The sequence below is a fragment of the Xiphophorus maculatus genome, chromosome 19, assembly GCF_002775205.1.
Source record: "Xiphophorus maculatus strain JP 163 A chromosome 19, X_maculatus-5.0-male, whole genome shotgun sequence".
Lineage (NCBI taxonomy): Eukaryota > Metazoa > Chordata > Actinopteri > Cyprinodontiformes > Poeciliidae > Xiphophorus > Xiphophorus maculatus.
This window is the reverse complement of record NC_036461.1, coordinates 22,202,941-22,230,498: the sequence shown is the minus strand read 5'-3', so window position 1 is coordinate 22,230,498 and position 27,558 is coordinate 22,202,941. Positions and strand designations below refer to the sequence as shown.

General features: G+C 40.9%; 1 long non-coding RNA gene across 1 annotated transcript; it reads left to right on the top strand.

Moving 5' to 3' along the window:
- Nucleotides 1-10,633: 10,633 nt before the first annotated feature.
- LOC111612160 lies at nt 10,634-11,199 on the top strand. Its single transcript, XR_002754447.1, has 3 exons — nt 10,634-10,725; nt 10,838-10,940; nt 11,053-11,199. It is a non-coding gene; the product is annotated as an uncharacterized LOC111612160 (long non-coding RNA).
- Nucleotides 11,200-27,558: the final 16,359 nt, after the last annotated feature.

Genomic DNA, 27,558 nt, shown 5'->3' with positions numbered 1-27,558 from the left:
AAATATCTTGGCTCGATTTTTTCCCCCCGACTGAAGTGTTAAACGAAATTCAGAGTCCAGGTAAAACAAACAAACAAAAAGGTTTCGGCTGCTTCTAGAAAATCGTCCGCCCAAAGGACAATGTTTTATCGCGTATTTCCGGTTTTCAGGAAGATTTTTCTCCATTGGACATAGTGAAATTATACTTATCCATTCATATATGTTGCCCCACTTATTTCGCGGTTTCTTTTAGATAGCTGTATTTTATTTTATGGAGCAAAATGCCAGAGAAAACATGGAAGAAAACCTGTTAAAGGCGATAAGTAAACTAAACACACAACCAGACCAACGGTGGTTTACAACAGAGTCTATTCAGGTGCTTGAATAGATCGGAACGTGCGTATCGTTATATTTCCATATTGTTCCATAATAGCTGTACCTTATACATTAACACTGAAAACATTTTGTTGTACTCTTTAAATAATTACATTTTTAATGTTTTAATGTTAACTATGCAATATAGTTGCTCTACCTAGTGCGATATGTTTCTGATTGAAAGAATCTCGGTATATTAAAGAATGTGAAACTACTCTTAAGATAAATAAATAAATAAATAAATAAATAAATAAATAAATAAATAAATAAATAAATACATACATAAATAAATAATGAAGTCATCTATAGAATCCCTTTTCAGGGTGTCAAGATGGGCAATTATTTATTCCCTTTAACTTTGAAAGGGGAGCAGGTCCATGTCAGCGTGTGCTTGCGGGTTTTGACGATTCTCGCGCTCGCGACGCCTCTCGCTTTCAGCGGGACGCACGTGCATACGCTGGAGGGCAGGACCGTTAAAAAGAGTTGGGTTGTCCGCCTCGGACCCCCTCGCGGCTCCGCTGAGGGCATGAAGTGATGAAGAGGTCTGAGGGATGAAGCGCCTCCCACGCTCTTCTTCTTTCACTCAAGAAACTTTCCCTCCAAGCCTCAGAGCCCCGAGCTGTTATCTGCCGCATATCATGCCTGGCTCTGGCTGGGGGGCTGCTGGTTGTTTTGGGTTTGATCCAACACAACAACCCGTTTATCTGCTTAGAAATATTTCTAAAGGTTAAAAAAAGGAGCAAATTAAGTTTGTGAAAGCTGGAAAAATACTTTACAGAATAATGGCTGAAGACCATTACATATGTTTCATTGTACTGTTATAATAATGACAATATCTAAGGATATTTAACTCATGATGAAATAAAACAACAAAAAAATATTTTTTTAATTTTTTTTCTTTATTTCTTTTCCTTTTAAAACCACAAAATTGATTGTAATTCTTCGTGATGTTACATCACTGACAACACATTGAGAACAATAAATCTCAAAACCTGTGACATCTATTTGTACTCATCTCCATTTTCTCTGACACCCTTTAATAAAATCCAGCACCTTCAAGACTCGCCTAAAAGTAAATACATCTTATTTAAAGCTGCAGTGTAAAACTTTTATATATAAATATATATAAAAAGTTCTTTGTTTTCATATTTGTTAAAACTGTCGCTATATAGTGACAGTGTAATATGAGACTTTGTTCAAGTGTTGTTGATGGAAGCATCATAAAGTGGGCCAGTCAGTCTGGTCCCAGCTGATATGAGAGTGAATGGTCCTAATTAAAGTCCAATCCTCATAGAAAACCTCTTAGAGGCCTGTGACTGTAGCAGAGGTTCAACCTGATCATAAATGTCCAACATGTTTACATACTAGAACTGGCCTAGTGAAAGTCCAAACCTAAATTCAGCTGGGAATTTGTGGCAAGACGTTTTCTCTGGATCATCCAATCTGGTCAAATTTCACCACGACACCAACAGGAAGCAGTTCAAGCTCCACGTCATCGATTCAGTGCACCAAAGGGAAATTAGTCGGTTTTATTTACCGACTGCCCTCAGCTGGTCCCTTCACACACCAACAGCGTCTCCAGTCTGTTTGTTTTTGCTGCCATCCTTACAACTCTCCACTTCTTTAAGCAATTACGCAGAATTGCCATTAAAACCCATTTAATCTGCAGCGTAGTGCAGCCGCCGGGCTAATCGCTGCCATCAGGGCCGACGCGACAGCACCCAACAAACCTTTAGGCAGCACACTAATTACTGTCGTCTCATAAAACATCACGGCGTACTCAAAGTGTTTTGAGTACGCTGCTTTATGGCGCCATAAAGCGAAGCAGCCCACTACTAAGTGACCATCAGGAGGCTGAGGAGTGTGCTGCTGTCGCCCAGGTTGTGGCGCTGCCTCCTGTCAGGCGATTTATGGCAACCTCTGTCGACGCATCATGAATTAGGCAGAAGAAGATTGGCATCTGCATCACTATGTCAATGTTGACTCATTGATGCCTACTTGAGAAGAGCGAGTTTCTCCTCTGTGCCTAAACTGATGTTGAGTCAAAAACATCCACATGAAGTTTGGAATCGATCAAATTAAAAAATAGCATCAGCACTTCCTGCTAACTGGGCACCGGTGGTGCTTCTCTAAATAAGTCATTTTTTGATTAAAAAGAATAGCAAATGTCAATAAAGAAAGTAAAATTCTAAAGCATTGTAGCTGCAGTCCAATTGGGGGCATCGTGTTAATTTTGATGTGGTGCAAACGAGGCAGTTCTGGTATCAGGAAGAGCTCCGAATTCTGTTGAAGTACTGTGAAAAGCTGACTTCTAATCTCTGTCTTTGTTTAGTATAAATCCAGATCAGATTGAACCCAGAGACACGGACATGTCCATCCAACTAACCCGACAGGTAAGCAAGGAGAGGGTTGAGCTTTTTTTGTCATCATATAAAATGTTATGTGTGATGAAAAGCTAACATTCCACATCACCCTGAACGCATCATCAGGTCAGCCATATGGTGGTGGATGGAAGCCGTGCATTTCTCCAGGTCGGCTCAAGTACTTGCACAGGGAGATCTTTGACCTATTTTCTGCTTAATGTCTGAAAAGTGATCAACTTCGGCCTTAAAGGGGCAGTGTTATGTAAAGATTTTTGAGCTTTACATCATGTTATAATGTTATTTTCCTAATCAAAAACATACCTGGAAGTGTTGAATTTGATTGGTTCATGCATGTTTGAGGAACACTTGAATCTCCTGTGGCAACCTTTCATTGGTGGCCTAAACGCCTGATAAAAGCCCCGCCTATTTCCCCAAAGTTCCTCCTCCAATCTGAACTTTCACTCCAGTCCTTCCCCCCCAACTCAGATCCTCCAGACTAGCGGCAGCATCAGTTAGCAAACACCTGGTGGAACCACGCATCTGCTGAGTTGCTCAAAGGAACTACTTTGATTGCAAACGGCATCATGGAGGAGCATTGTTGTGATGGCTTCCTGAAGGCGCAGCATCAGAAGGAGCAGGATCTTATTAAAGACACAGAGGCTAATTTTAGGGCGTCAGATTGTAAAGTCTAATTTTTTAAAGTCATGTTTTATATATATTTATAATTTTTAAAAATAAAAACTAAAGTTAACATAGTTACTAGATTTCGCTAAAAATGGTGCCTGGAAATTACATGATACCGCCCCTTTAAATAGCCACTCAATGTAAACGCTTCATATAAATTGCATTTATATGAACTTTGAACAATTAAAAAGACTTAATACTGAACTCTAAGCTTTATCTCAAATTACCTCTTGAAATGAGCTGGATTTATCTGTGGGGACTCATTCTGGTGCCCCATGCCTACTAAGTCCAGGAATACTGCATCAGTGCTCAGCATCATGGGAAAGTGTTAGGGAGGAAAAACAAAAAAAACAAGCTGTACAAAGAGGAGAGCGGGGCGATGAAGACTGGGCTCGGCGACCCTTTGGACAACGTGAGAGATGTTAGTGGGAGGGGAGCCGAGGCCGGGAACAAAAGCCGGCCGGTCAGGAGGAGAGGTCATACAGATGGTGAGAATGCTCACTCAGACAGCTCGAGTACTGATGGGCAAACTGACCAAATGACCCCTACACACACACAAACACACACACACAACTGCTCATGTTAATAGGAAAAACAAAACTCTTCCCAACACCCCCTGCAATACCCTAACTTCTAATGAATTCTCACAGCACAGACAAACACACACACACACACACCCACACACCACTCCTCTCACCCTTCTCTTGCATTCCTCCTCCCGCCCCCTCAAGCCCCCCAGGGAAGTGATCAGCAGGAGATGAAAGGTGAAGCTTTTTCATTTAAAATGGAGTTAAAAATTAAACACGAAGAAGAAAGGCGCAGAGTTTAGTTTGATTATCTGGGCCTGAGATGTCCAGAGAAAAAGAAACCGCGAGAAAACGTGTGAGAACCTCAGTAAGGCCGTTGGTGCTGGGGCAGGTTGCGTGGCGGCGGACACCACGGCCCACGTTAAGCCCACAGAGCCGCCGGCATGGAGCGTTTTCCCCCTCCAGCTCCCCTGTGTGGTGTGGGCAGCTGCCCACCGACTGCGGAGCGGGAAGGACAAGAAAAGCACAGGAGCTAATCATTAACACCAGGCAAAGATGCAGCACAAAGAGGAGAGAGATGATGGCTGAGGGAACTTTGCACCCGGCCGCATGTGGCTCTCTCCTCTAGCAGCGGCTAACGTCCACTCGTCAGCAGACCAGCATGGTGCAGGAGTTCATCTCAAATACATCCAAGTCATTCTAAAAACCCTCACATGGACCGCATGAAACATTTAAAAACATTTCTTATAGCAAGTCGTAGAGGTGTTCTGTTGACCATACATTTGCACAATTAGACATGTAGAAAATAATTTTGTTTAATGGCAATTTTGAAAAAAAAAACTCTTATTTTTTGCTAAACTGTTTTGTTGCTAGGATGGGGTGGGGTTTTTTTTGGCCATATTGAAATCGCTTTATTTTGCAAAACTGTAATGTACGTTTTTTGCATCACACCAGTCACGTGATCAACTGGATGTTGCCGCTGGAAAAAAAGCTGAAGAAGACGACGACAGGAAGTAGTTGGAGGATGATGAGGCGTCATGTTTTTTTTAATAACACATTAACAAACTTATTCACATGTGATTTTAATTGCCTTTTTTATTTAATGGAAACACTGAAATTGCAAAATTGCAATTTTTTTGACATTAGTGGAATATTGTTTGTTCTCATTTGTACTGCAAATTCAGCAACTGTTATACTCTAGTGTTTTACTTTTACTTTCATCTATGTCTACAGTCGCATTTCTTTTACAAATGTGTGCAAATCTTTGTTAATATTCTACTGATGTCAAAAAATAAATAAATTCAGAAATTGCAGTGTTCCCATAAAATACAAAACGAAATTAAAATCACATGTGAATAAGCTAGTTCACATGATAAGTCATTAAAAATCATGGGAGCGACAGATGACAATAGTTACATGAGATTTATTCATAATTCAGTCATGGAGCCAACGCTCATCAATCTATCAGCCAATCACAGGAAATGTCTGCGTCTCATTCATGAGTTGTAGCAACAAGCCCCGCCTAATTGTGAGCGGCTATGTATGCAGCGTTTTGGGGAAAAGATGGAAAAATATTGTTTCCATTTCAATTTAGTGAAATACATCTGTTTCAATATGGTCAATAAGACCTCCTCATTCTAGTGCAAATAACGTTTTATCAAAAAACGTGAGGTGTTTTCAAAATTGTTTTGTTTCCATTAAGCAAATTTATTTGCGTAATTTCAATTTGTGTAGCTTTACGGTCAACGGAAACACATTTGAGACCTTCACGTCACATGCCCAGCCTACTGGAACAAACGGCAACAATATTAAAAATAAATATGGGTTCTGTATAAAAGAACCTACTTTAATTTATTATAACAGTCCTCATATGTAAAAAAAAAAAAAAAAAAAAAGATCAACATAGGCCGCCTTAGATGTTGGTGCCGATATATCGTGCATGGTCGCCATCAATGCTGTTCCAAAAAAAAAATAAAACCCGTTGTCAGCTTTATCAGTTTCAGCAAGATCATTGTGTTGTTGGAATCGTTCTGTTGTGAAATGCGTTATTACAACTCCCATCAAAACAGTCCCACATCATGATGCCACCAACACTGTGCTCAACAGCTGATACAGTGTTTGGTTCCAGCTAGGGATGCACGATATTGGATTTTTTTTCGATATGCCGATATACTAAAACTCATTTGGCCGATAACCGATACCAATGCCGGTATTTTTTTTCCTATACCCACTGACTGAAACTGTATGGCTTTCTCTACTGTTGAATTAAAATGCTGCATTATCTTCTTCAATTTAGCCTGCTGCCAAATGCAAATGCTAAAAAGGAGGCTGAAAATGACGCATCACTTTCAACTTGTATTTATTCATAACGTCTGCTTTTTCTAAGTCAGTGACAACATTCAGACGGTGCAAATTTGATGTTGTGCTGCAGGCATCATTTTCACTGGTTTATCACATATTTATATCGGTGAGTTATTTTGACGGAATGGTCGATGTCCAATATTAAGTTTTGCTGGTAATATCGGCCGATACCAAAACCATGCAGATAATATCACGCATTCCTAGTTTGAACACTTTATTTTGTCGTGTTTTGTCTTATCAGTTCATACCAACGGGGATGGAGGGCGCTGGGGGTGAAGGTTCTTTCTGCTCTTTTTCCAGGTAATGGCAGGCTTGACTAATTTCCTTTTATCCGAGGACAACAGAGTGGGTCATGTGGTTAATGTTTGGACAAGACTGGGAGTCATGTTGCTATGAGAACCTGTTCACAACCCACAACTTAATTTTGATCTTAACTGCCATACACATAAAAGAATAATATGATCAAAATCAGGCCATTTTAACATGATAAAATGGCGTTAGATGCTTAGGTGTAGCATCCAGCACATCAAATGCAGTGGAGCTGGCGATTTCTATCTCCTTTTTCGCCAAACTTTCACTCGTGTTCCTCCCTGGTTCTCCACAGAATGACGTACAGTTGACTTCCGTTTGTGAAAAACTGCACCGAGCGAGCCGGACGGCGCTGAGGTTGTGGAAGGTTCCGGCCCACGTAGAGAGAGCTCAGGGACCCAGGCGGTGGGAAGGTGTCTGCAGACAAGTCAGCCAGTTCACCTGCACAGTCACTTTCATTTTACCTCTTCTGAAAAATCAGTGAACCGCAAGACATTTTCGCTTCGCAGCTGCGAGTGGGCACAGGTAGTCGGCGATGTGACAAAACACTTTAATAACTTGACTCTGAGATCGGCGCCGTTTGACGAGATGGGAGAAAGAAAGCCGAGGCAGGAAATGGTAAGGAGACGCAGTGCGTCACTCTGCCTTCAAAAGTAACAGGAACGTATTATAGTTGACTCAAACTAACAAAAGCTGAAATAGAGGAAACAAATAAACTAACTAACAGCTACGTGGAAGTATATTGTGTGTGTGTATGTTGTGTGTTTATAAAACTAAAACACTCTGGGATTATATAATATTTATATGTTGTTTTTGAATCTATATATTATATGTATTAACCTTTCAAACTGATGTGAAATATTTATGTTTCTTTTTGGACAAAACACCAGAGTCAGTTGGTCGTTCAATAATAACTGAATACACTTTTTGAAAAATATTATCTTCTGTTGAGTCTTGTGTTCATTACCCAATCAGTGAATACATAATCACAATAAAATAATTTGGCCTGTTTGAATTCTGCACCGGAAAATGAACCAAAGTACATAAAAAAAACTAAAACTACTACTATAACTAATAAAAACTAAACTAAAACTATACCTTCAACTAATAATAACTAATAGAAACCAGCAAACACACTCTAAAAACTAACTAAAGCTAACTGAATGAGACAAACAAAAAGTCACGAAATAAAACTAAACTATAATGAAAAAATCTAAACTATTAGAAACAATCAGGACACTGTGACCCGAGGAGGGAGGAACTGTACAGGAAAGATAATTTTTATTTTTTCTATTGGATGATAAGATGACAGGAAGAAGAGGGAACAGGAAGTTATGTAGCAAATGGCCCATGACGGGTATCTAAACCCAGGAGAGCTGAATGGACGACTGTAGCCTCTGCACACATTGCACCTGCTCTACCCACTGAGCTGCCCGGCACCTACCATAAATCATTCTAGAAACAAGAACTGGGTCTACGGATTGGATGACATGGTGGATTTAGGTGAGAGGTGGTATACGCGATAGACAAGCTGGTGAGATGCTCCACAAATCTTCACGAATCTTCATAAAAACGATTCGTGTGTCTGCTGAATCATTTTCCTTGCAACGTCAAAGCGGTTCATTTCAGATGAACCTGAAGACTTTGAAAGCATGACTCTCTTATCATTCAATCCACTTTGCGGAGTGGCAGTGAAACAGACAGTCAGACTAATGCTGCCTTCACCGTGCTTGATAGCTGACATGATGATCTGTATTTCTTGTTATTGAATCAAAACTGAAAAACTCTCAGAGTTTTTCTCCTGAAGGAATTCTGCTTGTCCATATGGGCAGGAAGAGTTATGATTCTTAAGGAAGGCACTCATCTCTCATTTCTCGGTGTGTAACTTTTATAGAATATTTTACATATCGCAACATTGTGTTATGAGACAGATAATCTGTAAAAAGATGCAACTCCTCCCTGAGCTAGGATTGCCGCCTGAAGAAGAGTAAAAACAACCAATTAGAGCTAGGAGGAGGGGCTTAGAGCTGTCAATTAACTTGTGTACTCACTGCTAAATGTGCCAATAGTGGAGAAACAACATACTGTTACCGGAAAACTGTTTATCTGCTGTCATTGGTGGCCATGCTAATTAGCCTTAGCATTAATTACAGGCACTCAATTGTTTCCCCACAAATTATCTGTGTCATACTGTACTTTCAGGACATAGTGACAGTTTTAAATATGTGAAAAACATTTCTTTTGATAAAAGTTACATACCACAGCTTTCAATATCGCCCCAAAAGGTTTTGGACAGCTACAAAAAGTGAGTCTGGGGACATTTCTCCAAACGTTAGCTCCGTTTCCAGAGCTAACGTTTGCTCTGGAAACGTTAGCTCCAGAGCTAACGTTTCCAGCGTATATAAAATTGATTTATATACGCTGCACCAATTCACAAAGCAATTAAATAAACTGGCTACATAAAAACAACGTCTGTTTAAACCTGCATGTGTATCTCACAGCCTGTTAAAGAAAACAGTTAATACATTCAAGCCATCTTCTTTAACCGATTCACAGAGGTTAGTTGAAGTTGCGTAAAGATTTCACAATGAAATAGCTGCGATTCAAATGCATCAATGAACCTAGAACTCATGCGCAAAGGTGTGTATGAACATCTGTAGTCTCTACAGGATATTGGCTCCATGTGTGAATCTGCAGCAGATTTACAGACAGGATGAGGATGATCCATGTGCCATTCAGAAACAGGCTGGAAGAACCCATCCAAGCTGTTTGGCAGAGAAGCAGACGGACCTCAGATCTTCTCTCCTTTGTGCCCCCAGACAGTGGCTGGTTGTTCCATGTCTCGGCCTTGGCACTGTGTGTGTGTGTGTGTGTGTGTGTGAACGTGTGTGTCTTTTCTAACTTTGCCTTTACCTCCCATCTGCTCTGATTACAAGCTGAGGAAAGAAAGCAGGGAGTAAACACAGGGACCCCCCTGACACATACACAAAAGAAAACCCCAGCTGCATTTGCGTTGGAACTTGATCAAAAATATAACTAAGACAATTCTGCTAATCAATAAAGAGTTTCATTAAGCTCCCCTTAATTCTGTCAGGAATAATTGGTGCTTAAAAGGAAATTAAAAGAAGCAGCAGCAGAACTGCTGCCGCGTGTTCAGATGACACGCGGCAGCGTCTTCGATATTTCAAACCGTTTGATTATAAAATCCGATCAAATGAAATGAGAAATGACGTAAAAATGTAACGTGTTCAAAGAGTCTGCAGCCATTCATCAGGTCAGAGTGGTCAGTCTGCCGGCTGCCTTCAGAATCACGCATAGGAAGCACTAACTTTGTAATTATGCAAATTAACACTTTTGTTTCATTATTTACAGTTACTGTAATTTATACATTAAGCTGATTAAATGAAAACAATTCTCAAAAGCACTGATGAAGAAAAAAAAAGAAAAAGCAGAACCAGGCAAGGAGAAGCAGTATTCAGCGTCTATGCACCACAAATCTGGAACAAACTTCCAGAAAACAGCAACACAGCCAAAAACTCTGAGTTCCTTCAAATCTAGACTAATAGCATATTGATGATTTTTGTGCTGATGTTCATCAAAATGTAACGTCACTCACTTGTTTCTCAATTGTTGTATGATGTGAAGCCCTTTGAACTGCCTTGTTGCTGAAATGTTTCATAGAAATAAACTTTACTTTATTACATTAGTTCCACTAACAGATTTTTCACGTATAACATGGGAACAATGATTTGTTTTAAGTGAAACAAGTCTGCCAATGAAACAAGCGGAACACGATCTGCTTCACTTGGGTCCCGTTGAGGTTCTCAGGCATCGTTTGGGTTCTGTGTGGTCGACTTTGTGCCAAAGAAAGAAGAAAGGAAAAGTGCGAGCCACGCCACAAAGACAGATGAACGGCTATTTTCTGCCTCCGTCTCATCCCACGTCTATTTTTAGCCTGATATTTTATTCATAACCCCTCCCTCAGTGGCTGACATCAAAAACCTGCTGCTGCAGCCAAGTGTTTTGGAGACCAATAAATTTATGAGTTACAGAGGATGTGCTTTTAGGTGTGTGGGGGTGCGGGCGTGTGTGTGTGGACACTAAACCAGCTGCGCTGCAGCTCACAGGTGAGCAAACGGGAGGGTGGGGGAGCTGGGTGGGCACAGGTCAGTGTGTATCACTTCATATATGTGTGTAGAGACATAGGAGAGGTTAATGAGGATGAGTTCGGTTCCACAGAGCTGCACCTTTGTCCCATAATGCAGTGGGGCGCCCCTTTTAACTACTGCCAGTTCTTATCGCAGCAACACATCAGAGGGTATGCTGCCTTCATCTGACAAGAGTGAGATATTTTTTCCTCTCTCTCTCTCTGCCTGCATGAGGCGCTTTTAATGACTGTGTGGGAGGGCAGAGAGGCACCACTCTCAACTTTTTCTTTTTTTTTTTTTTAACAGAGAACCACGGGGTTTGGCCGGCAGACTGCAGCAGCGTAGGTGGAGGGGAAACTCACGCTGCCGGTCAGACCTGTTGGTAAAGCCCAGGTCAAAGCAGTGCATGGAGTGCGGCGGTGACAAACTACGTGATTTACTGTCTCATGTGCAGCGAAGGTGTGTTTGAGTCACTTTGATTCCTTGAACGTACGACCCAACTTTACCGAACTGTTCGCTCCAGTGAAAAGCAGCTCTATATGTTTTGTTTTGTTGTTTTCAATCACTCTTTTCGAAGTTCTGAATATTTAGAGGGTATATTTAGGGAAGCTTCAAGAAAGTTTATAAAGGTGTCCATATTGGAAGCGACTAATAATCTTTGAGTGACACTCCAAAGCAGAATTTTAGGTGTTTATTGGATATGTTGCTCTGGCAGAACTGATAAATGATCAATTATTTGTTGCTTTGAAGTGCCAGAGTCATACTCTGTGAATTAGAAAAACTGTTCCGATGAGGTGTACACATTTTCAGAAGTACTTTTAAAATATTTTTCAACATTTATACATTAAAAATGTTCTCATTACTGGTCTAATTCTAGTTAAAAAATGCCATGTCTTCCTAATTTTGAGCAGAAAATAATCATAGTTAACATAAATAAAGGCTTAAAAATAGTCTGTGGCTAGTTAATCTATATACTGTACTTAATATTGTAAGCTGAGTTACTGAATTAAATGACCTTTTCAGTAAGTGAATGGGCCAGTGAAAACGCCTTTCATACTCAATGAGGCCGAGCATCTCTAATTGTGAAATAGTCTGTTATTATTATTTCACCATTATATTATCGTCATTGTTTGCTGCCAAACAATGACGATTAAATCCAAATTGAGAATCTGTGGTAAGATTTGAAAACTGACGTTCAAAAAGTGTCTCCATGCTTTCTGTCTGGGCTTTCATAATATTTCATAAACATGATTTCCAGAATGTGTATGAATTTCTGTCTGTAGATAATTAAAGCTGTTAGAAACATACCTCAGACTAGCACTAGGTGTAGCTGCAATAAATGGTGCTTCCAAAAAAGTGTTGACTCCGGGGTTGAGAATTCAAATACATGAGTTGATTTTCAGACTTTTCCTGCTAAAATATCTAAAAAAAAAACATCGAAGTTTACGGTTGTGATTTGACAAAATAAGAAAACAAGTTTTTCCTTGTTAATAGACGTGAAAAGGTAGAAAGGACATACAAACTCTTCTTGACCAATGTGCGAGGAAAAGATACATGAACAAAATGGCTGCTGTTGGGATCGACCCGTATGATGAGACTGACAAGGAAAATATGTCAGACAAGCTGCCTCCGATCTCCTATCTCAATATAGTTAACTGCCAAGTGAACACTTAGAGTGTGTACTGTACACCATGGAGGAGCTTTGCAACCTGAGATCCATAGACGGATACAATCAACGTTCAAAACAACCTGCAGTGGTCTGAGCGTGATCTCACGAGTGTTAGTCCACAGTACGATACGCAAGCAGTTCAAAGTTTCATAAGAACATCCCAGATAGCGTCGGGTCACACTCGACGACGTCTGATTGACTTTGTCAATGTATTGTTTGCCGTTCAAACAAACCCAGTACGCTGCAAATCTCGTTGCTGACGCAGACGTGTAAACAACGGTACAGGTAAAGATCCAAGCGCCTTTTCTGCCCCTACAACCTCTGAACGGATAAACTCTGGTGTTTGCATGAGGGAAGACAAGCAGTAGATGGTTTGAGCCGTACGGGCCTGTGAAGAGAGCGGAGTTGGCAGACTGCAGGTATGTCACAGCACTCTTCAGTCATCGCTGCTCCTCAGACAGAGCAGTGATGACTCCCATCCGCCATAAAAACAGAGAGAGAAATTCCTGTTGTGGAATTTCAGCCAGTCGAGTCGACGCTTTTGTGTTTGACAAGCTGCGCTTACGAAATAGTGAGCTCTACCTAGAGTAAGCGTTTTGAGAATTCAGACAGGTTGTTTGTTTTTTGTTCAGGTGGTGATGTATGCTCAGCCATAAAAGTGAGGAAAGCTGGGTTTGACTGATGATGTTGAGTTGCAACAATGTTTCTAAGCAAAATATCTTATTTCTAAAACCTCCTTGGAATGTACTGAGCAGTAGAGCTGACTTTGAGGGTTTTGCCAAATTCTCTCTCTCAATACCAGACAGCTTTTGGTGGAGGTAGTGTGATGGTGTGGGGGAGGTTGGCACATTATTACCTCTGAGCTGCTTCTGGTCAGTCAAAAACCGAAAGCAGAGACAGGACGGCCACAAGTCCTGAGAAATGAGTCGCTTGGTGAGTCAGAGGTTGACTTCAACCCGTCAAAGAGACGGACACAAGTCGCCTAGATCCCTCCTTATGGTGCACTGCATTTCAAGTCAAAACTTGGAAATTCCGACTTTTCAGTCAGAAAAATCAACTGGAGAGCCCCCCAAAGTTGGACTTCCCATCACCTATTCTATTACCCCCAGTTACGATTTGTAAAGTCAGCTTTGCATTTCAACATGGCCGCTACTCGTATTAACAGGGCTGAACTGTAGTGGAAACATATTATTTGACAAGACAATATTGTAAGAATGCTGTGTTTCCATTGACCGTATAATTGCGCAATTTGACATTTTTAAAATAAATTTGCTTCATGGAAACAGGCGAATAAAAAAAAACAACTCATTTTTTGATAGAAAGTTTTGTCGTTGGGATGAAGTGTTTTTTTACTGAATTTGGTTTATTTCGCAAAACTGCAATAGAAACACTTTTTTTTTTTTTTTTCATCACACGTCACATGATCAACAACCGAATGTTGCCACTGGCAGAAACCACAAAGAAGACGATGACAGGAAGTAGTTGGAGGATGATGGTGCGGCATATTTTATAATGACTTATCTTATTTAATGGAAACACTGAAATTGGGAAATTGTGTTTTTTCAACATAACAGAATACAGACAAGGTTTTGAGCAAATTTGTAACAGAAACACAGCTGGTGATACGACTATAAGCTGACCGAAATAAAAATGGTGTTTGTTTATGCCTAATTACATTTTGACCTGCAACCAATGTCTAACTAGGCGTCGCCATGTGGAAATAACACATTATGTTGTACAATAAGAAGTCATCGCAATAATCAATAACCAATAACGTTGAGACGATTTTCAAGTAATAAAATACTAACACAGGAACCGAAGAGATTTTAAATATCCAAAATAAATAAGCAAAACAACCCAAACAACAAATAAAATGAATTAAATGAAGTAAATTGTTCAGAAAGGGGCTGGTTGAGACCAAAGCACCAAACTGAAGTGTTTGGTGGGAAGAAAGAGAAAGAGACAAAGAGAAAAACAATTGAGCTTATTTTAATTTATTGCTGATTGTGGCAGGCCGATTTCACAAGACAAATCAAGATTCACATTAACCTACGCAAACAATGCACCAAGATACTGAAATGCAGCTGACAGAATAAAAAAAGCCCATCACACAACTCTCTATCTGTGGGGTCAAACACAGCGCGAAGGTTTAACTAAACAGAGACAATAGGAATCGAGTTTTCAAAGTTTGCAGAGCAGGAAAAGTAATGAGTGAAACACCAGGGTGTTTATTGATTGCTTAGAGACTCGCCATCTTTCTTTATCGCTACACGGCCACAAATGATAAACAACTCTTATCTGCCTCGCGGGTGAGCGACAAAATCACATTCTGCACATCTGCCTGCCTGCACTCACACACACACACACACACACGCGCACACACACCCCCACAGGCTCAGCAGCTCACTCTGTCACTTAGTGACATAGAGAAGTCATGCTGATTATGATCTCGACTCTCTGACGGGGGATTGCTTCCCTGAGGCCGCCGAGCCAAAAGCTCAGGCTCTTGCAAAAGTATTGGAACCCTTTGAACTTTTTCACATTACAGCCTCGAATCTTATTAGGATTTGACGTAACTGACTAGTAACAAGAGGTGCTAAAGGAAAACGATGCAGACTGCGGATTTTAAATATCTTTACAAATACAATTGGGGAACTTTGCTCCAGTTTCAAGTCTGCTGACAAATCTTCCAGGGTTAGAATTAAGCTCTGAAGATGTTCCTAGTTGACCTGTTTGAAATTTTTAAATTGAGTCCCACCACTAATTATTTTAAGCCAAAATTGCAATTACTCAAGAACTTATTCTTCTTGAGTAATTGTATCTGGTTTGCCCCCTAAAACATGTCAGGAGGTATTTTACTTGTTTAAGGTTGTGTTTCTACGGCTCTGAAAGAAGCAAACAAAGCTGTGAAGTGATGGGTTTGTTTCATTCTGACCAGCCTGCTGCTGGGTTGCCTTCACGCTGGCCACTGAGGAGCACGTTTGATTCAGCTGCTCCTTAAATCTGTGAATGGACTGGGAGAAGTTGGGAACTGAAGCTCTTAGCTCACTCCTCTTTCTACCTGTCACACTTTGGTGACTTTATTTGGACTCGACTGAACCCCCGCCGCCCACAGCCTGGAGGTATCTGCTCCATCTTAAGCTAAACGACTCCAGCGCATGTTACAGCCCCTCCTCCCCCCTTCGACCTCTCGGCACTGTGGCCTGCCTGAGGAGCAGAGGTCTGGTTCTGGGCGAGGTGAGGCGGAGCGGAGCGGCCCCGGGAAGAACCGGAGACCGGCTCAAATACGCTCGGTCATGCAGAAAACTGTGGGAGGCGAGGTGACGACAAATACACATACACACACCCCTCTGTTCACTGATAAAAAGATGTGTTTTGTTCACACGTTTTTCTTTACTTTAAAGGGGCAGTATTATGTATTTTGCAGGCACATAACGCTGCACATTCATGATTTAATGCCTTGAAATTGGGCCTCTGTCTCTTTAAGAAGCTCTTGCTCTTTCTGAAACTCTGCTTCCAGGAAGTGATCACAACATGGCTCCTCTATTAACCCTTTGACAACGTTTTTATCAGCAGTGCACTGAGAAGAAGCTCCGATAATGAGCTCAGCAGATTTCATCAGGTGGTTGCTAATTGCTGCATTATTGCTAGTCTGAAGGAGCCGAGTGGGGGGAGGGCTGCTCTGTGAGGCGGAAGCTCAGAGGTTTGTAAACTGCAGTACAGAGGAGGAGCTGCGCCGTTGAAGGCGGGGCTAGCTCCATCCTGGCGTTTTTCAAAACGGAGTGGTTACCATGGAGATGAAAGCATTTCTCAAACATCCATGAAAGAGTCAAAGCAACACTCCAGGTTTGTTTTTGAGGAAACAAACTATAACATTTTTACATAATACTGCCCTTTTCACAATGTTTCCATCTCAGATGCTTTTTTTATTTAACATCTTTCACTTTCCCTGTTACACACACACACACACACACACGCCCACGCACGCACACACACAGTAGCAGCTGCAACAAGGCTCGCTGCTGGATAATCCAGCCTTTGTTGGCAAAATACAAATTACAAGTCTTTTAGTGCTGGCTCCTCCTTCCCCCGTCTGTGTGATGTGGCTGAGAAAAAGAAAAATGTGTGTGTATCTACATCTGGGAGTGTGTGTGCGTCTCTCTTCGATATGAGGTGAAACATGCAGAGGGCTGAATGTGGGTGTTTGTGTGCTTGTCATGCCATGCGCAGGCAAGCGAAGCAGAATGTGTGTATGTGAATGTGTGTGTGGAGTCCCGGTTACAGAGAAAGCAGGCGGAACGGGGAGGAGTGTGTCCAACCCAACCGTGCCGAGGGCCGGGGAGGGGCCAAACGTCAATTAGAGACGTCTCTCTTTAAACCACGTCTCTGCTGAGGCGGCACTTTGTCTCTTTCATTAGAGTTCGGAGTCTTTACGGTCTTTGGACGGCAACCCATGCAGCTTGCACTCTGCTCTGAGACTGAATGGCTGAAAGCTACTTCTCTGCAGTTAGCGTTGGTTCCAGTCTGAACCAATAGCAGCATCCGACCCATCAGTGATGTCACGTTTGATTGGTGCTCAGGTCGAGGCCACTGGTCTGTCCATCAGTCCAGACTTCACTGGTTTGCTGCAGGTTCAGGTTTTACCTGATTTCACTTTGGAGGCTTAAGGATGCAGAACCAAAGTGTTGTTGCGCACTTAAATATTAATTGCGATAATAAAGTTGTTCAATAAACTATGAGTTCCAAAGAAGCTCATTTGTCAGATTGAAAGTATCTTTTGAAAACCAATCACCTTAAAAGATGCAGCATGTACAGTTGTGGTCAAAAGTTTACATACACTTGTAAAAAACATAATGTCATGGCTGTCTTGAGTTTCCAATAAGTTCTACAACTCTTATTTTTCTGTGATAGAGTGATCGGAACACATACCTGTTTGTCACAAAAAACAGTCATAAAGTTTGGTTCTTTCATAAATGTATTATGGGTCTGCTGAAAATGTCACCAAATCTGCTGGGTCATAAATATACATACAGCAACATTAGTATTTGGTTGCATGTCCCTTGGCCATTTTCACGGCAACTAGGCGCTTTTGGTAGCCATCCACAAGCTCCTGGCAAGCTTCAGGTCGAATGTTTGACCACTCTTCTTGACAGAATTGGTGCAGTTCAGCTAAATGTGATGGTTTTCTTGCATGAACCTGTTTCTTTAGCACTGTCCACATGTTCTCAATGGGGTTTAAGTCAGGACTTTGAGAAGGCCATTCTAAAACCTTAATTCTAGCCTGGTTTAGCCATTCCTTTACCACTTTTGATGTGTGTTTTGGGTCATTGTCCTGTTGGAACACCCAACTGCGCCCAAGACCCAACCTTCGGGCTGATGGTTTTAAGTTTTCCTGCAGAATTTGGAGGTAATCCTCCTTCTTCATTATCCCATTTACTTTCTGCAAAGAACCAGTTCCACTGGCAGCAAAACAGCCCCAGAGCATAATACTACCACCACCATGCTTGACAGTAGGCATGGTGTTCCTGGGATTAAAGGCCTCACCTTTTCTCCTCCAAACATATTGCTGGGTGTTGTGGCCAAACAGCTCAATTTTTGTTTCGTCTGACCAGAGAACTTTCCTCCAGAAGGTTTTATCTTTGTCCATGTGATCAGCAGCAAACATTAGCTGAGTCTTAAGGTGCCTTTTCTGTAGCAAGGGCTTCTTTCTTGCATGGCAGCCTCTCAGTCCATGGCGATGTAAAACACGCTTGACTGTGGAGACTGACACCTGTGTTCCATCAGCTTCCAAATCCTTGCAGACCTGCTTTTTGACATGACATTATGTTTTTTACAAGTGTATGTAAACTTTTGACCACAACTGTAACTTTTATATAAAAAAGGTTTTTCACATTTTGTTAAAGTTATCATCATGTGACAGAAAATAAGACAGATAAAATGTGAAAAACTACGTCTCCCAGTGTTAACTGAAGAAATAAACAGTCAGAAGCGACCAATCAGAGAGCAGAGGAGGGTCTTAATGCTGTCAATCACTCTCAGCTCTTCCTGTTTGCTACACTACAGCTGACTCACCACAACACAGCCTGCCAAGAATGCTAAGGCTAGTTAGTATAGTCACCAACGACGATGGCTAAGCTATTTTCCTGTAACAGTAAGTTGTTTTCCCCATTAGCACCTTTAGCAGTATATGAGTTTGATTGACAGTGCTAAGACCCGCCTCCTGGCTCTGATTGGTTGTTTTTGACAGGACGAGGTGTATGTTTGCAAAAGCATCACTAAGAGGCAGAGGAGCTCCATTCTTTTCATATATTATCTGTCTCTTCTCACACTGTCACGACATTGTGACACTTCTAATAAATATGGAATAAAAACATATTTTTGTAAAACTTACCTACTGCAGCTTTAAACGTTAGACATTCTTTTCATGAAGGCTACATTTCTGTATTAAAACAGTTTTCTATGGATCTGATGTAAATTTAAATCTCAAGTGTGAAATCATGATAGTTAAATTAAATAAGGGCTTTCAAACACCCACCAGGGTGTAATTCTCCCCCACTCTGCCTTACATTAATAACTATTTAAAAGCAAAGTCAAAACGTCTCGATTATTATTACTTTTTTTTTTCTTGATTTTATCTTCATCTTGCCTGTGTGTTGTTTTAAGTTTCTACTCGTGTAATCCATCTAAACAATGTGTTTCACTTAGTGATAATGTTCCTGAAAGAAATGGATTTTTTTCAATAATAATGGGACTTCATGAAGCCTAAAAATATATGCTTCAAATAAATGTTTTTAGAGCGGACAGCTTCCTAGATGCTATAAATTGAGCCTGTTGCAGGAGGTCTGCTGCAGAGTGAGCAATCTGCATGCAGAGTTTCTGTGAGATAGACGTTTATCGTGGTTATTAAGGGCATTTTTCTGCCTGCGTTCCCTGAACAATGTAGCTCCTTATCTTGAAGCTGACATCTCCAAAACGACTGCCAGCATTTTCAAATCTGCCAAGTTGCGCGGCCGACAGACGGAAAGCCCGAAAGGGTAAACCACGGCAACTTTGTTGTTGTCTGCTCGGTGTTACGCTTATCTGCTCAAAGTTTGCTTTCCCTCATTGCCTTAAAAGCGAAGTGAAATGCAGACATGTCTCCACGTACAGCCATATTTAATAAATTAGAAAACGAGGCTCATTTTGTCAGATACCAAGGATTTTCAAAGCAGAGCTCCACATTTATTCAGAAATGCCCATTTGGTGGTTAGGTGTGCTTCTGGTAGGTAAACATCTGTGAGATGTTAGCGGCTTCTATCAGTTTAGCAATAAGGTCAGCCATGCCAATATTTTCCCGGATCTGCCCAGCGTTGTCTCCTTTATTTACCTTCCAGCTCCCTTTTTTTTTTTTTTGGGAATAACCTTTCACTGAGATCCGGATCACTTAAGCCGCTGACCATGTGTCATAACAGTGGACAGGATTAGGCACATTCTCAGCTTTATGGGTTACGTTGTGGGAAAGTGTGCTTAGCAAAAGAACGACCGGACGAAGGAGACGAAAATTTGATTCAAACGTTTCTCCAAACACAGCATTAGAAATAAGAGTTGAAAGCAAAAGATGACTTGAGAAAATATCACAAAGCGGGATCAGCGATGTCAGCAAAATCTTGTCTGGTTCTTTATCTTAGCAAATAAACTTTGAAGGACGATTTCCATGCGTCTGCCAGAGTAAACACGCGTCATGCAGTCTCCGGTATTAATAAATGCGCTGATGCGTCTACATAATTATCCTGGTAATTCATTGAGTGAAACTTTTGTGTATTCCTGTTTGGTTTCCATCTTTGTTGCTAAGAGCTAATCCCTGTTTCTGTGCTTTATTAAGACATCAGTCACACAGACCAGGTGCTTTAGCAAAGTCCGACCGTTCTGCTCTTACATAAAGCAAACACTTCTTCTCTAAAGCAACCATTACTTTTTTTTTCCTCTGCAAAGTTTACAAAGAGTGTTTTAATCACGGGCCATAAACGGCCACTTTGACTCTGATAATCGCAGTGTTTGTGACGCCTGTTGGCAAAGAAAAATGGTTTAATGGATTGACTGGAATGAAATAAAAATCAGAGTTATGGAGTGTGAAAGAAAAAACAAACTAAAGCTGCCTTGACCTTGACACTGTTGATATGCATAATGTTACTCGCTGTAGTCGCCTAAAAATAATACTTATGTTGAGATTCCTCTTTCTGGCAATATAAACTGTACAATTAGTCAAAGGGCCAACAAAGAAACACAATGATGAGCCCATGGCTAAGGTTTATTTAAGAATTATTTAGAAATGTGTGGTAAGAAGCTGGAGCATCTGGAGAAAAACTAACATATACACAGAATGAAGATCAAACTACCAACAGAGTTTTAGAGATTTAAACTCCTTTAGTAATATTTTGAGCAGTAGTGATATTCTTAAAAAAAAAAAAAAGAAAGTTGACATAATAAAATCTAGAAACTAGGGGAGCAGCGATTAGTTTCCTGGCCTATCACTGATCTTCATACTTTAAAGGGGCAGTATCATGTATTTGCCAATTTAAACAGAATCTAATAACTATGTTACCTTTAATTGTTATAAAAATGCTATATATATATACTACATATATATATATATGTGTGTGACTTAAAAGAAATTTGACTTTGTAATTTAGCACCTTGAAATTGGGCCTCTGTCTCTTTAAGAAGCTCCTGCTCATTCTGAAACTGCCTTCAAGAAGTCTTCACAACATGGCTCTTCTATTAACCCTTTAACAACATTTTAACCAGCGTGGCTCTCAGTAGTAGCTCCTATAATGAGATCAGGAGATGCATAGTTCCACCAGGTGTTTGTTAATTGCTGCTGGCTAGTCTGAAGGAGCGGAGGAGCTGCTCTATGTGGCGGAAGCTCGGAAACATCAGCTCTGAGGAGGAGCTGCATCTCGAAGGCGGGGCTAGGTCCACCCAGGCGTTTTTGCACAGCTGAACGGTTGCCATGGAGATTAAAGAATTTCTCAAACATGCATAAAATAATCAAAGCAACACTCCAGGTATGCTTTTGATGAGGGAATAACGCTACAACACGACCTCATGCGGGTTTTGTGCGAATCATAAAACATTAAGAAGTTTCCACACTCCATGGCACAAATGTTTTGAACTGTAAGAAACATTTTGTGTGAAAATGTGACTTCTAATTGATGGGTTCGGGGTTATCACAACGTAAAGAACATAGAACATCACGTCAAATAGAACATAAATAAACAAACAAGCCTCCCATGCTGAGCTCTAACATCAGAGGCGTCACACTATAGATTCCAGGACCTTCTGTCAGCCTGAAAAGAGTTAAACCAGATATGTGACGGTCCTTAGATTCTTTCTCTCCCTAGGGAACAAACTGCTGTCTGGAGCCATGTGATCACTCAGAAAGAGAAAAGTTTACAGCTCTGAACATGGAGGAGAATCACTCTCTGGCTAATGTGGTCATTTTTCCTCAGACATTTCTTGCCAGCACACCTGGAAACATTATGTGCTTCTAAAAGCTTTTATCACTCATTGGCAGCGTTTACATAATAATGTATTATTTTGTATAACTGGAATGCTTCAGCAAACAGCCATCTTAAGCTGATAGCACATCTGATTAAACCAAAATCACAGCAACAATAATCACAATCAGCTCCACAGCCTCCCACAGGGGGGATGGTGTGATTAACGCTGGATTTTCCTTAAGTGGAAATCCATATGAAAGATGTATGCTTTTATTGCTTTGTTTCAGAGGTTTAGTTGGATGGCAGCTCCTGGTTACCTTGGAAACAGAAGGATTGGTCCTTTAAAATAGGCTGGAAATTGGACTTTAATGTGCCTGGAGGCAAAGAAAATACATAAGCATATCAAAAACATTTCAAAAAAGGTTAGATCTGGTTTTAAAAGGTAATAAATTACATACACCTCCTAATGGGTGAATAGCTCTTGAGCTCTTGACAACTTACAATTTGTCACTTTGCAAGGACCAGGGCCGGTCCAAGCCTTTTTGGGACCCTGGGCAGATTTTCATTTGTTGGGCCTCCCCATACCAACAGGCCAGCACCAGATGATTTATCATTCCTAAAATACAGCATTTGTAATTAGATTACATCATACCAGTGTTTTTATGGCTGCTAATTTTAAACTTACAGAAATAGGAAGTTAAAATTTTTTTTGGATTTTGCAACACAGAGTGGGATTTCAGTGTGCCACATTATTTTAACTGTTTGAAAGTAACACAGCTAATAAACACTGATAACAGCAGGAAGAAATCAACCTATTTTATGTGCAACAACTATAAAAATCATGATAGTTTGGTGCTCTTGGGGTCCCTCTGGTGCTGTGGAGGCAACAGAGGTGTAATCCCACTAGCCATGTTTAGTCCACTTTAATCAGACTCTCATTCGTTTGAACAGAAAGTCCAGTTCATTTGGGGAAGTATGAATACATAATCAAACAAAAAAAGCAAACTTTAGTCAGCCTACACGCCTAGGTCTCAGTTCGGTTGAAGCGTACTGTAGCGCAGGGCATTCTGGGTAAATACAACCAAAACGAGCATGTGAGTGGAGTGACAGCAGGAGAAATGACTTGCGGTCTTTTGCCAAAGGCAAAAGAGAAATCCTAAAACCGCTAAAATCTCATGCTACTCCATATTTGTCTACATTTTGTGAAAAAAGGAAGTTGCGCTCAGTGTCTTCAAAGACTTTTGTGTCATTTCCTTCACTGGTTATTGGTGCAGCGCCACCACAGGCCAGGGAGGGAGAACAAGGTTTTAAAAACTGAAACTGCAACAAATGTTGCAGTTTTTGGTCCCCAATCAGTCTGGACTATAGGTTTGAAAACTTATATTCCACTATTATAATATGAACTATTATAATATGGAAGGGTAAAAGTAATTTGGAAACAGTATCACTAGTTCTGTTTGTGTTGACTCAATAGTTCAGAATTAAATTTAGTAAATTCCATTGAGTAGCTGCGTTTTTTGGGGTTTGTTTTTGGCTTATGAACTTTGCTTATGAATTTTAGACTTCTACTAGATGTTTTCTTTTTTTCAGAAACTTTGACTTACCAGAATAAACAGCATGATGATAGTTTGTTCAGTGACCTGTAAGCTTTTCATAAGGGAAGGAATACTTTTTTGTAAAAGTCAACAGCAAAATCCCAGTAGAAAGCAGGCGCAATTTTATTCAACGAGAAGAAATGGAATGCTAAAATGCTTCCAACATTCAGGCTAATTACTTTTTTCCTTGCTGTAATGTGGAAGCTGTTGAATTGTTTTGAATTTCAATCTAGAGATGCAAACCGATGCTTCATTTAAATTTTTTGTGGGTTAATACACATTTTTGCTTGCCCACAGATAGCGCGGCTCTGCTGAGTAGAAGCTGGGACACGGCTAGCATGTTTTCAGCATCACCTACCATCAGCTAACAGGTGGGAATCTGCCCTGACAAAGTAACAACACCTCAGTGGACTCTGCCTGATGGAGCACAGACAACAGGATACGGCTTAAAGGGAACTAGTGCCGTGTTAGCTTCCGTTAGCTAACGTTAGCTCCAGTTAGCTGCATCCTTTCGCCGCTGTCTGTTTCTCATTCTGACCGTGTGTCTCCTCTCTGCCTGATTTTTATGTCTCGCTGCCTTTCGGGGGGATTTTAATTTTTTTTGCCGCCGACGTCTGCCCGTCTGCCGTTGGACATCTAAAAAGTGATAAACAATGTTCAAAAGCGTTCTTTGAGGGCGAGTTCAAAGTCAAGTCTCCTTTTTCTTCCCCTGCCTCTCCACATGCAGCTTATATATCAATATATTTATCTCCTCGCCGCTTCTCTTTTTATTGTCTCTCCAGAGTTTATGATAGTCTATTTCATGCTCCTTCCTGCTGTCAGCGGTGGCATACTGCAGCCCCGGCCAGCTGCTCCGTTTAAACACGGCTTCGCTGCGTCTGCTTAGCGGTTTTGTTCGGTGTGACCACCTCTGCTGTCCTCCTGGAGCCAAAACATTTTGTGTTATGACAGCTAAAAGTAAGGGAGCATAATTATGGCAGCATAGTAACCTGAGTGTTTCTGTGTGGGCAATGGCAAACACACACGTGCGCACACCCCCCATTTAAATATACTGCATCCAAAATAGAAGACCACAAATAACACACAGTAGTAGAAAGAGCTTTGCGAGCACTTCTGGGCAAACGACTCTCTTTGAAGGATTTGAGAAACTGAGCGAAAAGGCTTGATTTGAAAGCCTTTGTTTTTCTTTAGACTCTGTACAACAATCAGGCTTTTGACAAACACTTTTTAGCTGCTGCAGCCTGTCTGAAGACCCTCTTCAGACAGACTACGACTGTTTGGAAGGAAGAGCAGTGAACAGCTGCATTAAAATATGCCTCCTCACACATCTAACGCTCAAATAAATGAAGCTGGTATTAATATAAACCTGATTTGAAACACCACGGGACACACCATTTTTTATTTATTTATTTTTTTAATACAGACAAATGTTAAAATCAAAGTCCCTTTAAGAAAAGGTATAAAGCACAGGTGTCAAACTCCAGTCCTCAAGGGCCGGCGTCCTGCAACTTTTAGATGTGCCTCTGCTGCACCACACCTGAATGGAATAATTGGGTCATTAACAAGGCTCTGGAGAACTGATCTACACAAGGAGGAGGTAATTAAGCCATTTCATTCCAGTGTTTTGTACCTGTGACACTTATAAAAACTGCAGGACACCGGCCCTTGAGGACTGGAGTTTGACACCCCTGGTATAAAGGCTTTCCATTTGTATCAGTTACATGGTGCCTAACCCTTTCTTTGTTCCTACTCCTGTTTACAGCTGTCAGCAAACACCCAAGTAAAAACTGGAGATGCACCAATCTGGTATTAATATCTGAATCGTTACCGATATTGGGGAAAAAAACGTCTTGATTGGGTATTGGTGTTGATGTGCCCGATCCGTAAGAGCAGATCCATTCATTCAACCTAATTGCAATTCCTGAAACATTTGAAAGATTTGTTGCAGTTTAGTTTTTTTCTAAATAAAACAACAATAGGTTGATCAACATATAATAAACTGAATAACGTTTCAGTTTATTATTTATTTAACACAACTTGTTTCACTCCTAATTGCACTGACTGAACAAATTAAAGTTGTTTTTACGTGTTTGACCAAGCGACTGAAGATGTTGGTGTGTTTCAGTGTGCTGTTCTGGTTTAAACTGCATTACCCATTCCGGAGAGTTTTACTCAATTTGAACTAAACTGATCTTATATCATCATTTCTCTCTCTTTTAGAGCTGGGCCTTCCATTCTCACGATAGTCTGTTTGGACAGGATTTCCATACTCCACACCTAAACCTCTAAAGGCGCCGGGTCTTACTTTCGATGGTCCGCTAAGCCCCGGACCATAATCTTCTTCAATATCAACTCCCTCATTTTCACTCTCACTCCTATCTATCTCTGCCTCAGTCTCATCCAGACCCCGACTGAAAAAACCCCACAGTGAGATCACTGGCACCCGGGTCTGTGTGTTTTCACAAGTGCGTAGCTGAGCGCTCGGCGCAGCCTCTTCTCTCCGTTCTGTCCGCCACAGCATATGTAAAACAAAAAGCAACTTTGAAGACGGGGCGTTAAAGTCCGTCGGGCCGACCATCTTCAAAGCCGCGGTGGTATTACGTTTGAATCCTGGGGGATTTAGCGGGTCCTGCTTGACTACTGTTGTTCAAAGACGAACTCCAATCTGCCTCACAAGTGTCTCTCCATTTCGGCCTGCCTCTTCCCATCTTTGCCTTTATTTAGTTATAATTTGCTCAAGCTGGGCGTGCTCTTTCAATAAAACATTTCACTTAAAATGTCTCGACAAAGCATCTGTTTTTGAAACCCCAATTACAGATCAGAGATTCCAGTGTTTTTGTTTTATTCGAGTCCAGACGATTCATCTTGTAGTCTAGAAGAAAAAAACCCAACTATTTGATACAGTGCCTTGCAGAAGTATTCACACAAATTGATTTTTTTCCTACATTTTGTCTTGATTATACCATAAACTGCAGCGTATTTGCAATTATTGTTGTCCCGGGCCGATATTGATACCAGAAATCAGACTGATATCAGCCAGAAAACAAGTATCGGATTATAACGACCTCATCTAAAACAATATCGCAGCTTCAGCTACATTCAGACATTTTAGCAAGCTGTTCATACAATCTCCAACGCCTCATATTTTCTTGCTTTATTTGACTTTGTATGACAACACATTTTTGCCACCATCTCTTTACTGTTAGTTCATACTATCATTTTCATTTTTTTGATGGACTGCAGTGTGTTCAGCCACGCTTATGCACCATAAACACAAAACAGACTAAACCTGCGTTCATGTCAGTTGATAATCTTGTCACAACTCATCCTACGACTGAAAGCCACAGAACGAGGAAGTTGTTCCTCCTCTGACGATAAGCCCTGAAAGCATACTGAAGCTGTGCTGCCACAAGCCTTTCACACAATACTCCCAGTAATTTAATTGGTTGATGAGACATATCCTACTGCATAATGTGAACCTCACAGAAACGTGTAAAATAATGCATGCTCTGGTCAGATGAGACCAGAATTAAACTTCCTAGTTTGTGTGGAGGCAAATTAGCAAGGCACACAACCCTGAACACACGATGTCCACCGTTAAACATGGTCCTCCTGTGGGGAGTACAATAATGAGGCTGATAAAGTTCAACACAAAGTTTAACTTTATCTAAGACGCCGCAAAGGCCTTGAATCTTGGGAAGACGCTCACCTTCTAGCATAACACCATCTGTGTTTCCATTGATCATGTAATTGTGCAATTTGACATTTATTGAATTATTTTGGCCGAATCAAAGTTGGATTATTTCGCCAAACTGCAATGGAAACAGTGCTACCCGTTCAGCTAGTGAGGGATAGAAGCAGTCAGTTGTAAGGGCCGGAAAACTCTTGTTGACTTCGCCAATTTGCAGCAAACGCTTTTTATAAGGTGAGAAGGTTAATGTTCATAAGTAAGCAGAATTTGTAAAATGCAATCAAATGTTGCTTAGTGGAGAAGGTACGTGTCTAATCATCAGCAACCATTGAGAAAATATCAGGTAGCCTACCATGTACGAAAAAAAACTGGTCAGTA